Here is a 12,802-nt window from a genome sequence, read left to right on the forward strand (position 1 = left end):
CTTGAAGATATTGACTTAATATTTGTTATATAGTTTACACCATGACAAGTTATAGATCAAGTTAATATTTTGTTCCAATACAATGAATTTTTAACGGTAGGGGACTGTAAGTATTGCCATGCAATACTCACAGAATGCTTGTTTTTGTTGAAATTTGGTCAATCATTCCATCTTGAGGGTCCTGCTTGAACTTTCAAGACTATAGAAGTATGGTGCAACTTCAAAGAAATATGTAAGCAGTAATGTATACAAAAGTATCTAATTTATGGCAGTAGATTATAAAGTACTGTATCTTTATTGTTCTCTTTTATCTTACTTATTTACCTTGTTAATCCATCATCATCATGGAATGGCACACTAAGGTGAATGGGTCACAGGATCGTAGAAATAGTAGGATCAACTTTGTCTATTCGAACTGTGACCTATTTTCTCAAATAGAGTTTCATGGCAACAAGGTTTTTCTGAGAAACAAGAATATAGAAAAATTTAAATCACTCTTTTTTTTATCAGTTCAAGGTCAGAGACAAGGCAATTTTTTTGTTGCATCAGGCAAGTTGCCTTGATATCCTTTCATTGCTTTGGTTCGTTTGGATAAATTTAAGAGAGATTATTTCTGCTCTGTATATATATACTAGATGACTGAGCAGGCAGTCTCACAAGGAAACAGTCTGTAGGAAGATGTGTCTCCTTACTTAAGATACGTCATTCTGACCCCTACCAGACCAGTCTTTGGTCAACTCCTAAATTCAGGGTTTTTTAGGTGGATCTAGAGATGAGACCTAGCAGAAAAGATGAAAAGTCAGTCCACAAATCATAGCAGACGTTCAAAAGACAGTCCACAAATCATAGAAGACGTTCAAAAGACAGTCCACAAAACATAGCAGACGTTCAAAAGACAGTCCACAAAACATAGAAGACGTTCAAAAGACAGTCCACAAAACATGGAGGACGTTCAAAAGACATTCCACAAAACATAGCAGACGTTCAAAAGACAGTCCACAAAACATAGAAGACGTTCAAAAGACAGTCCACAAAACATAGAAGACGTTCAAAAGACAGTCCACAAAACATTATTCAGAAAACGAGAAATTGAGTAGGACACACCTGCGGTGTAACACACCATACATATTTTGTAGGTTAAGACCCTATTAAAGCCTTTTCTATAGCAAGACAACCCCTTGTGCCCTGATAAAGGAAGATGTGTCTCCTTACTTAAGACAAGTCATTCTGACTCCTATCAGACCAGTCTTTGGTCAACTTCTGAATTCAGGGTTTTTTGGTGGATCTAGAGATGAGAGGGTTTTTTAAGGTAGCTTTTTGATAAAACAAATCAAGTAGACAAATCATGATGGATGGGTTATAAACTGTTTTGATGCAACAAGCTCTTTCATCTGTAAACAATTTTCTTTTAAAAGTTTCATCAGGTTTTTTGTAGTAAAATTCAATTGCATACCTTTATTGTAAGAATAATAAGCCAAATCAAGACACAATTTGTTTTTATAGACTTTAAAAATTGTGATTGGAAATAGCTTTTACTGAATTAGTACAGAGCAATTAGATTGTGATTTCTTTGTGAGGATGAAAGCTGTCTTTATTCCGCCTATAAAAAGATTTAAATCTATTTTTCCATGTTAGTTTTTAAAGAGTATGATGTCATATAGCTTTGTACTTTACAAACATATAAGATTGTGTTTCGATAAAACGCCTTCCACAGTTTGTGTATACAAATAGATATTTTAAAGTTCTGTTAAAGACCAGTTTTGTTAGTTGTAGTAACTTGTAGAAATAGTATCAAGAGGCACTGAATTCTTTAAATATATTTGTTGTGATTTTAAACGATAAAAATTAATAATCTTTTGTGTCTCAGAAGAGTTAGGGAAACATTGTAAACTGCTGAGATATGCATATTTTACGGTTCGGTTGTAGTAATAAGAGAAGTCGACACTTTACACTTAATTTACCTTTTGTTCATTTGTCAGTATTTGATGATTCCTATCTATTTGTTCGAAACCACAGGGAGATCTTAAACAAAATTCGTACTTTTGCCAAACAAAGGTATTTTATGCCAGAGCCTAAATTTTATAAAGACCCAGGTTTTTACCTAAGGCACAGAGTGCATAATATGTCTGTTATGGAATGCAGGTTTAGGCAGGCTAGCAGATTAAAGTTCATAGTGAACACAAGGTCTAGGGTCTGTATAGTAATAACTAGTAATAGACTTTAGTATTTTGTGTTAGAGTATTTTAGGCGACTTGATCGAAGATCACAGAGTACTTAGATAACAATGGAATGTTTGTCCTATAGAGATGGAATACACAGTCAGGTTGAATGAGATAATTAGGTATTATCCCATTGATGTTCGATGGTACAGTAATAAGAAAGAATGAAAGAAATATGTTCCTGTTTATCTTGTCAGAATGTGTGCATCACAATAGCCCAGTAAATTTCATATGATGAATGCAGCCCATTGTTATTGATAAAATGCAGGTATATTAGGGAGCAACCATTCAAGGGGGGGGGGGGGGGGTTATGGTTTTTTGTCTGAGTCAGAAATGTTTTTTCGCGAAAAGCACAAACATTTTTTTTTGTTTTTCGACACTATCAATCAAATTATTTTTTTCAAAATTTAACACTATATAAGGTATGGGAAAAATCTTGATTCAGAATATATTTTTTTGTCATCTGCTTGACCACAATATTTTTTTTCATCAAATTGGGGATCAGAATATTTTTTTAGGAAAAAAACCACAACCCCCTTGAAGTTAAATGGTTGTTCCTTAATTGATCTTCAATTGAACTCCTTAAAACTGTCAAGTATACAAGATTCCAGAAATTGGAGAGTGGTTTAAGAATTCTTGCTAATATACATGTATCATAATAAAAGTTAAAAAAGAGTAAACCTTTCAACTGGCTTTAAACAAGTTCAAGATGTATGCTTCCCCTTTATCTGAGAGAGTTCTATATTTTTTATTATGAAGGGTCAGAATATGTATTGACCCTATTTTTTCTGATTTAAAAAGAGTTGGGCTGAACATGTCTTTTTGCACCTCAACCTTCCTACAAAGTTATCATTCTTTTCATATGCAGGTTATCAATTTTCAGGAATTCAATTTATGTTGAGAATAGATTTATTGATTTTAATCTTTTTGCATGTTATTTTCATTCATACTCTCAGCAATCCAGGTGTTTTTAGCATATTTCAGTTCTAATTTTATCAAGCACCAGATTTAAAACTTTATATATAGCTGCTGATATAATTCTGATATGACTGAAAAATGCAGTAAAAATGCAATTTAATCTAAATTCTGCATCAAATTTTTATATTGATACAATCATTAAGATAAGCTTCAAGTTATAAAAAAGATTTATTTGATATTATTCATCAGGTTCCATTCATTTTTTTACCATATTCATGCAAATAGCTTACATAGTATTAGAATGATTTTTTTTGGATTGATAATGTTAAGCAACTCATTCGAACACAGTCATGATAGCCCCCATCAGAAAAACTTATTTGAGAATAGGACAGCGTTTGCAGACTCAGGAAAAAAGGTCAAAATGGTGATAGGGGTTTCAATTGAATAAATCTCAATAATTTTGAAAGTAATGCTTTTTTGTCTCGCCTTGACGGAGTCAAAAAGCGAGACATAGGTATGCTGTTTCTGGCGTCGTCGTCGGCATCTCCTCAACAATGTATAAGTTTGTGATTAGGTCTAGTTTATGGTGAATCACTAGTGGTAGGTCAATGATATTTGGTATGCAGTTGTATTAGCATTGGCACATCTCATTACCACAGGGATTATTTGGCCCCACCCCCTCAGTCATGGTCTATTGACTTTTAAACTTTGCTTAGTTTACATGCATTAGTTTGTGATAAGGTCAGTTTATGGGGAACCACTAGTGATAGGTAAATGGTATTTGGTATGCAGTTGTATAAGCATTGGCATATCTCATTTCCATGGAGATTATTTGGCCCCACCCCCTCAGTCATGGTCTATTGACTTTGAAACTTTTGCTTAGTTTACATGTATAAGTTTGTGATTAGGTCAGTTTAAGATGAACCACTAACATTAAGTCAATGATATTTGGTATGCAAATGTATTGGCATTTGCAAGTTTCATTTCCATGGAGATTATATAACCCCACACCCTCATTATGGTTCATTGACTTTGAAACTTTTACATAGTTTACAAGTTAATGTTTGTGTTTGTTTAAAGGGAACGACTATGAGATTTCAGTGGTATTTGGTATACAGTTGTATTAGTATTGGCACATCTCATTTCCATGGAGATTGTTTAGCCCTGTACCTTCAGTCATGGTTCATTGACTTTGAATATTTGCATAACTTACATATTAATACAGTATTGCTATTTTAATTTCAACATTTGCATTATCAAAATAACAAATAGGCGAGACATATCTCTGTGTTAACAGTTTATTAATATATCTTGGGAGAAAGGGGCTAGGAGTGGAGACATTCACTTGGAAGTAAAATATTAACCGATAATCAAGCCTGTCATGTCATGGAAACTCACATTCTGACATTACATACAAGTAATGAAAATCGAAAGAAAAATATTAAACATAGAAGGAAATTTCCATAGATGTAGGTTAAATAGTGTGGCTTTTACTTGAAAAGTCTGCATGTGGCAAAATCTTTTTCATAAACTAGCCAAAATTAATGATCACTAGTATTATCTGGTTTCAAGAAAATACTATTTTGTCTAATCAATTGTTTTTTTTAAATTCACTAGTTGTAGGCTTAGTGTTTAAGTGGGAGTTGTTTTGCCGCAGATTGCATCAATTGTAGGTGACAGATAAAAAAGAAGGAAATGTTTTTTTTTTTAAGTGTTAAAATAGATATTATACCTACTATTATTGTTGGCTGAGCAATTTCTGTATACATTACCCTAACCTAACCCTAAACCTAACCCTACTAAAGAACTTTGGGACATTGAAATTCAGTATTTGGGGACACTATAGTTAAAGTCAAAGTTTTGTTACATTGCCCTATCTCACGTTACTACAGATGATTTTATCGTCAGATTTATTTTTGGCAACTACAACTTCTACTACTACAGACACCATGTGGGTAAATAAATACAACCGACATGAATCATACAAGTCATGTTTTATCTATGTGTATATATGAATCACTTGTAGTAAACACAAAAGGACAGTCAATTTAATCTGTTAAAAGATCAATACAACATAAATAGTCTCATATAGCACCAGTTGGTAAATTTCTTGTTTTCGCAGTTTTCATATGTCAAGTTATTATCACTATTCAATTTTAACATGTGATTGCACTTTGTTGGGCGTGAAAGTGAAAGTTGAGAAATTTAAGGATTTTACACCTTGACAATAAACAGAAGCTCTGTACTGCAGTTGATCATTGGGCGTCAGTCACTTTGGCAATTGATATCACGAATTTAAGGAGTTTAATTAATGAGAATTTCTTCAGTATTTACTGTTTGAATCGGTCTATACTGTTTGAAAATTGTTCAATGCAAAAAATTTGAACAAGGAAGTAAGATAGTCAAGAGGATTGAGTACGAGATTATAGGATTTATAGCAAAGCCAGTGAAAGTAAGTGCATTCCTTTTCATAAATTTGATTTTATTGCTCATTAGCGATATCTAGTTTGTGGTATATGAAGACATGTGTTGCATGCAAAGTATAAAGTCATTATTTCAATCAGATTTTCTCTTAATTACAAGTTCTTGCAAGGAATATGGAAGCTCAAATACATTTTTTTGAAGTTGTAATTTTGCAAATGAAAGCATAAAAAAAAATCATTTCTTTAAAAGTGTCATGTTATTGATATTCTCTATTAGCTACTGCAAAAAACATTCAAGGTACAAATTTTACTGTACATGATAAATTGTCAACCATTTAAAAAGCTTTTCATCACCATTATTCATCACAGGCAGATTTGAGGGCAAAGTTTTACACTCACCCCCTTAAAAATCTGAAAATTGTTGCTGAAAGTAAGAAAATCATACATTTACAGGATCTCTCTCCCACAACCCAGAATCTTTTACCTACCCCACTCTTGAAATCAAGTGAAAGATTTAGTTCTCTATTTAATAAATTCAAGTCAAATTAAAGCATGTCAGAAGTACAAATTGTGTTTAATCCTCATATTTTCAAGTAGGATGAAGCTATATAAAATTGATTATTTTATCCTAATAGTTGTTAATTTGTTACACATAATTTCAGGATATTCAAAATCTTTAAAATGGGGTGACAAAGGGATTTACTTCCTCATCAAACATGACAAAAAGGCATCATATCCATTCATTTGTTCATGTGCAGAAAAAGGGGGGCCCCCTGGCAAGGCAATGTTTGGAGTGACACTTGTAAAAAGTCTATGCAATTGTCATAGATGTAATGTAGCTCCATATAGCCCCCCCCCCCCCCCCATATCTAATTCTTAAGATAGTCTTAGTCTTACCATGGAAGTCTACTTAGACTTCCATGGTCTTAACCCTTCATGCTTATTGCTTAAATCTTATTTTAAATCATACATTGCCATCAAACAGTTTGTGAATAAACATACAATAAGAGTTAAAATCGTAAAGATGAAAGCAGGAAGTTTATATACAAGCAAATTGTTTAGAGTACCGTGGTCTCACAGTTCTCATGACCTATTTATATTTGTAGTACTACTGGAGGAAGCTCATATTAGAAAAATTGTAAATACAATAGAAGCTGGATTAGGCTTTAAGAGTATATATAACCTGCCTCTTTTGTGACTTATTAATAAGTTTATTATTGTCATGTGATAAAGCCACTTCATTTCATTATCTTTGTTCCACATATAACCTGATTATCCCTGAGGAATAATTATTCTGGTGTATAATTACATACAAATTTGTGAATGTAATTACTGGTTTTTGGATCAGACATGAACTATTGATTGTTTTGACTTTTTTTGACATCTATATGATCTATATTGTTAGTATTATACTCTGTAAAGTTAGCAGTGCATATTTAAGTGTCTACTATTATGACAACCACTCATGAGAATTATATAACTATGTAAACTGTAGTAATAAAGCATCGAATTTACACTTTTCAAATTTATATTCTTCTGTTCCGTAACAGTTTATGGAGTACATATGGATATAAATATGTCAGTGACTTCTGTAGTATGGAATAGTTAACATACATGTAATGTCCTCAGACATTTCAGCATTCAGAAGTTTAATATTTAATTTGAAATAATTGATTTTGACAAAATTTAAAAATAAAACATGTTTTGTTCTGTAGCAAATAAGATATTAGTTGATTAAATTAGAAATAATATATTAGTTGATTAAATTAATCAGACTTTTTTCTCGTCCATTTTTGTTAATATGACATGTTTACTTCTCCCGAGCAAAAATTATTTTATGGTGATCCTGGACAACTAAGCAATTGATTTAATGAGCTTAAGGTGCATATTTCAATTTGTAGAATAAAAAAAACAAGCAAAGCACCTCTTGGAAATATTATATCATAAGGTATCCATTTTTTTAACATTGACCATCTAATCCTCGATACTTTTATGTCACTATATTCAAAACTAAATATCCAGTAACTTAGGCGTTTTATTTTGAGATTATTAGCACAAGCGGTGTATCTTCATGGTTTCTGTTGATTAATCCAAGGAAATTGAGCTTGTCCTCTTTAACATGGCCAATTAACAAGTAATAATACTTCAGAATATTGTATATGTCAGGAAGTGTGGCCCTTTACACATTGTAAACACACACTTTAACTTGTAAACACTCCACGTTTTAGTGTTCTCTCATGACGAGGAAATAAGCCATCGAAGGACCATAATGGAGGTTTTGATATTGAAGTTTTCGTGATCGTTTTCACTTTTTTAAATACATGTAGAAAAACTGCATTTTGGATGATGGTGAAATTAATTTTTTGGATTTTCCAGAATTTTTTCTGAACAACATGCAGTAGTAGAAGGTAATCTTTTTGATAGCCACAGTTACTACTTATGTTTGAATTTTTTTTGTTTCAGATTTATGATTTGACCTTGTAGGGTATATATTGTTTTCCGTATTGTTATGGGTTTCACAGATTTCAAAAGTAAAAACCTTTAAGAATAAAGGTTTTGACCTATTATTAATTCAATGAATGGAGATGTTTTGATTCATTGACAAAAGTCCTCTGACTTTGAGAGAGCAATAAACTTGGAGAATTTATGACGTTAATGTCATTACATATATAGCTTAACTTTTACACAAACTACTATGTGTCTGATGGAAAGGTCAAATAAACATCTGCTGCTATGGCAATGAGAAAAAAACAACATTAAATATCAAAACAGTTTTTAATACTACATGTACATAAGAAACTGCCACAATATAATATAATTTTCATCGTTTTCTCTTTGTCCGTTCAAGAGTTATGGTACTTGATTGTTGGAAAAATTCAAATCCAGTGTTTTTTCATCATTTCTTATGTAAATGTTTTATAAGTAATGTAATGTAAGAAAACAATTATATGATATTGTATATGCCTTTGGAAAATGGGAAAAATATTACAGCATCTTATAAAATTTTGCAGTATGCTGCTTCAGTAACAAAATCATGATCTCTTGAGTTGCTGTGCTAACTTGTCCTGAGCATGCATGAAATATTTGCCACTGGACGTTAAGCAACCAACAATCAATTAATCAATTCTGCTGTGGGTGGTAGTATCTGTGATCACTAGTTTATCTCCCTCCTTTTTTTTTTTTTGGGGGGGGGGGGGTATATGTAGTGTTTAGATTACTGTTTTCTTGTTAAGTTGTTTTCATTGATAAAAAATACTGATTGATTCTTATTATTCCAATGGCATGCGTATCACTCTCTTGGCTTCAGTTTTAATTATATGCTTTCAAGTCCATCATATTCCAACAACATCTTCTTTTATTGAGAAGTGGAGATTATTTTCTTTTTATAGTACATGGTAGAATGCATTGATATCATTTCCTCCAATTATCATTTGACCTTTCACCTGTCGTTATTGACATGTTAATTAATGCACATCTGTAGTAAGATTTTACATTGCGATACTCCAGTCAATAGGACACGATTTTACATTGCGATACTACAGTCAATAGGACACGGATTTCACACATTAGTCTACAGGGGCTTTCATGTCAAAACTCTAGCGTCATCTAAGTTTTTGTTAAAGGTGTTCAGCAATTCTAATTAGGTTTTCAAAAAGATCAGAAGACTGTGAAATATTGGGTCAAGGTCATATTACTCTATTGTTACCTGTATTTTTTAATACTCAAATGTCTACACCTGGATAAAATTACTTGAAAGTTGTAGTATAAATAGTAGCCTTATTATTTGACTAATGGGAAGATTATGTAAATAATGGTTGGATTTTGACATTTTTATATTACCTTATAGTATAGACTCAATTTAAATTGTGAACAAGAATGAAATAATGAGTTTCTTATTTAATCTGGACAGGTGTGTGTAATAATTTCTGAAAAGTAACTACAATGTACCATGGTATATGTGTACCTACGGTAAAGTAACATAACGAAATAGAGAGACTAAGCAGTATTTAGTTGAGGTAAATGTTATCATAATTTATACATGTAGCTGTCAATGGCTGATCTGGGAGGGCAAATATCCCCCCCCCTTTTTTTTGGCAATCAAAAAAGTAATAAAATCTCATGTTTTTTATGATATTTAAAAAATTTTAGTACTTATTGTCCAAAATTGATTTTTTATATTCAATTTTCAGGTATTAAGCCCCCCCCCCCCCCTCCCCATTAAAAAAATCATGGATCTGCCCCTGACTGTGACATTGATAAGAAAATGGTGCTTTGAATAACAACCTTTCGGTTTACTGTAATATGTAACTTTAGTCTTTGAGGCCAATTAAAATTTGTGGAATATCTAGAGATCATGTTATGTGATTCATTATGCAAATTTAAAAAAAAAATGTTATGGTCTTGGTTGGAAAAAATAGTTACAGAATTGATACAACATATAAATGGTATCCTTACATTTAAACGAATAACCAGTTTGGCTGATACGGACAGGAAAAAAAGAAGACATTCTTAAAAATGGCTTTCTGTACTAGCAAGGGTCATTTTGATTATGTTTTGGTCCAATCATTGGAAGTATTACTCTTAAGAGATGCATTGATATCCCCAAACTGATCTGTTGAGTCATGATTTTACCTGTGTTGCACCTTTAAAGTTTGATAAATCGTCTGTCTTCTAACCTTTCTGATATATAAATTGTTCACTGATGTGTTCTTAAGAATTTTGTAGTACAAGGTGTAACTGTGTACTATCCTAGGACTACTTAAATTGATTTTCAGAGAAAAGATCCATTGAAAAGGTCCAATTTATTATATTTTGAGATGAAATTAAGCATTACATAACTTTAGTATTTAATATTCATTTAATTTACATTTTATTTCTTTGTAGTTTTGTAATTCTAAAATGATTGTTCGTGGTGAAAAGTTGGTTAAAGAAAGCATCTCCTATCTCCAATATCATCTGTCAGAAATATTATGCTGCTTTGTTTGGGTACCAGATTTCCCACGTATCAAATAGGGAAAAATTTCCATTTGAGATTTTTTTTTAAGCAAATTTGCATTTGTAGGAGTTAGGAATGTTGTATGCATTTTAATGATGATGGAAGATGTGCAGTGCATGCATGTACTCAGCTTAAGTTTATGCCAGTTGCATGTAAATGTATACATGGTACATTCCCGAAAAACAAAATGGGTCTTTTTCCAACAATTGAAAATTAAAACAATTACCATTTTTAATGATTTATGAACATATTATGTTGAAAATGTGACAGTGACTCAAAGGCCAGCATCTCTTTTCACGAAAAATCTTACGAGAAAAAATTGTCATATGTCATGAACATTTAAGTATAACTTACGATCGATTTTAGTCATAAGATTGTTTTGTGAAAAGAACCCCAGATTATCTACTGCCACCAGTGTGTGTCTGTATGTTGTGCATTGTTGCTCGTCATTAACATTTCTCATTTTGAACTTCTAATAGAATACTGAACAGAATGAAACCAAAGTAGACAGAAATGTTTCTAACTTTTAAAGGTCTATCCCAAGAGTTGTTACTATGGTGCTGAAAAGTAAACAAACATGCTATCCTGATTTCTGATTGGCTGGACTTTGAAAAATTTCTCTAAAAGTCTTTATATCAATGAAACCAAACTTAACAAATATGTAATTTTTGGGGAAAGAATTACATATATTTTTTTGAGCCTGATAAAAAATTCAAACTGGCCACCAACAGAGGTCAAGTTTACATTTAATTTCTAATGGAAATTGTTTTTAATTTTATGTTCAAGAACTGATGAAATGAAATAATTTCAAACCATGCAGGAACATTTTTAACTAACTAACGATGCAGGGAATGGATAAGTAGAAATTTACGACTGGACCATTTTTGTAATCATCCTGTGGGAAAACATTTGATGGATTTTAGTGAAACTGCAAATAATAGTTTAAAACCATATAAGGGAAAATAATACTGATAAAATTTCTTCAAGGGGACATAATTGATTATACATTTATTTGATCATAATTTTATAAGTGAACCAACACCTGAAGTGGTGATTGTGCGGTAGGGTAAAAATGAGTGGATACCACTAGGTATTCACAGTTGTCTTAAAATGAATAAGAATATGTGGACATAAAAGACAACAACACTCAAATTTTTACCTAGCATAGTACTGGTTTATTAGAAACATGTCGACCTAATAAACCAGTACTATGATGTAAAAATTTGAGTGTTGTTGTCTTCTGTGTCGATTTATTTAATTAATTAAGATTAAATGCAAGACAACCAATATTTTGAGTAGTAGGTAGATCCACTTTTACAAATTTTGTCTCGCTTGCCAGACATAGAGATGCTAATCCAATATTAAAATTAGCTATTTCCATATTGTCTATTCAATATTTATACTATGTAAATCCGATAAGCTGTATTGCTTAAGGAAATATAGTAATATTATTGCATGTAGCTTTATATTTTTGAAGACATAAAGACCTTGATACTTTATATCTTGTAAACAAGTATGTTCATAAGTTTCATGGCAAATGTCTAATGTCCGTGACCTTATTTTTGTGGTTCAGGGACTGCTTTAAAAAAAAAAAAAAACAGCTTTTTTGTCAAGTGATTTTTATACGACCGCAAAAAAATTTTGTGGTCGTATAATGGTATGACGTTGGCGTCGTCGTCGTCGTCGTCGTCGTCGTCCGGCGTCGTCGTCCGAATACATATTGGTTTTCGCACTCTAACTTTAGTTTAAGTGAATGGATCTTTTTGAAATTTGACCATAAGGTTAAATACCACAAAAGGAAGGTTGGGATTGATTTTGGGGGTTACCAACATTTAAGGAATTAGGGGCCAAAAAGGGGCCAAAAATGAGCATTTTCTAGTTTCCAGACAATAACTGTGGAACGGTGTATGGATCTCTCTGAAATTATACTACAAGTTTCCATACCACAAAGGGATGGTTAGGATTTGCTTTGGGGGGTTATGGCTCAAACCGTTTAGGAATTAGGGGCAAAAAAGGGGGAAAAACAAGGTTGTTCTGGTTAATGGACAAATACTTTAGTACAAAACATAATTTAAAGCAGTGTAAGGGAGATAAATCAAATACATCATTGAAATTATCTCCCTTACACTGCTTTTAAATTATGTATAAAGTAATGGTTAATGAACAATAAAGATAATCTAAAACAGTGTAAGGGAGGTAATCCAAATACAACGTTTTGGTTACTTCCCTTACACTGCTTTTAAATT

General features: G+C 32.0%; 1 protein-coding gene and 1 long non-coding RNA gene across 8 annotated transcripts in view; both read left to right on the plus strand.

Moving 5' to 3' along the window:
- LOC127701374 (uncharacterized) overlaps nt 1–12,802 on the plus strand; it is a 189,643-nt gene that overhangs the window by 70,054 nt on the left and 106,787 nt on the right. The gene's annotated exons all lie outside the window — the stretch shown is intronic.
- LOC127701300 (uncharacterized) overlaps nt 1–12,802 on the plus strand; it is an 83,039-nt gene that overhangs the window by 36,245 nt on the left and 33,992 nt on the right. Inside the window, exon 1 of one of the 7 annotated variants that reach the window (XM_052205180.1) lies at nt 5,184–5,589. The exons of 5 other annotated variants lie outside the window; for them this stretch is intronic. The gene's annotated coding sequence lies outside the window, so the exon portion shown is untranslated. Of the gene's footprint in view, nt 1–5,183; nt 5,590–9,449; nt 9,577–12,802 lie in introns of those variants that run through there. One more of the 7 variants, XM_052205181.1, reaches the window with a different exon arrangement.

This window comes from Mytilus californianus, unplaced genomic scaffold (assembly GCF_021869535.1).
Source record: "Mytilus californianus isolate M0D057914Y unplaced genomic scaffold, xbMytCali1.0.p SCAF_5, whole genome shotgun sequence".
NCBI classification, from domain to species: Eukaryota; Metazoa; Mollusca; class Bivalvia; order Mytilida; family Mytilidae; genus Mytilus; species Mytilus californianus.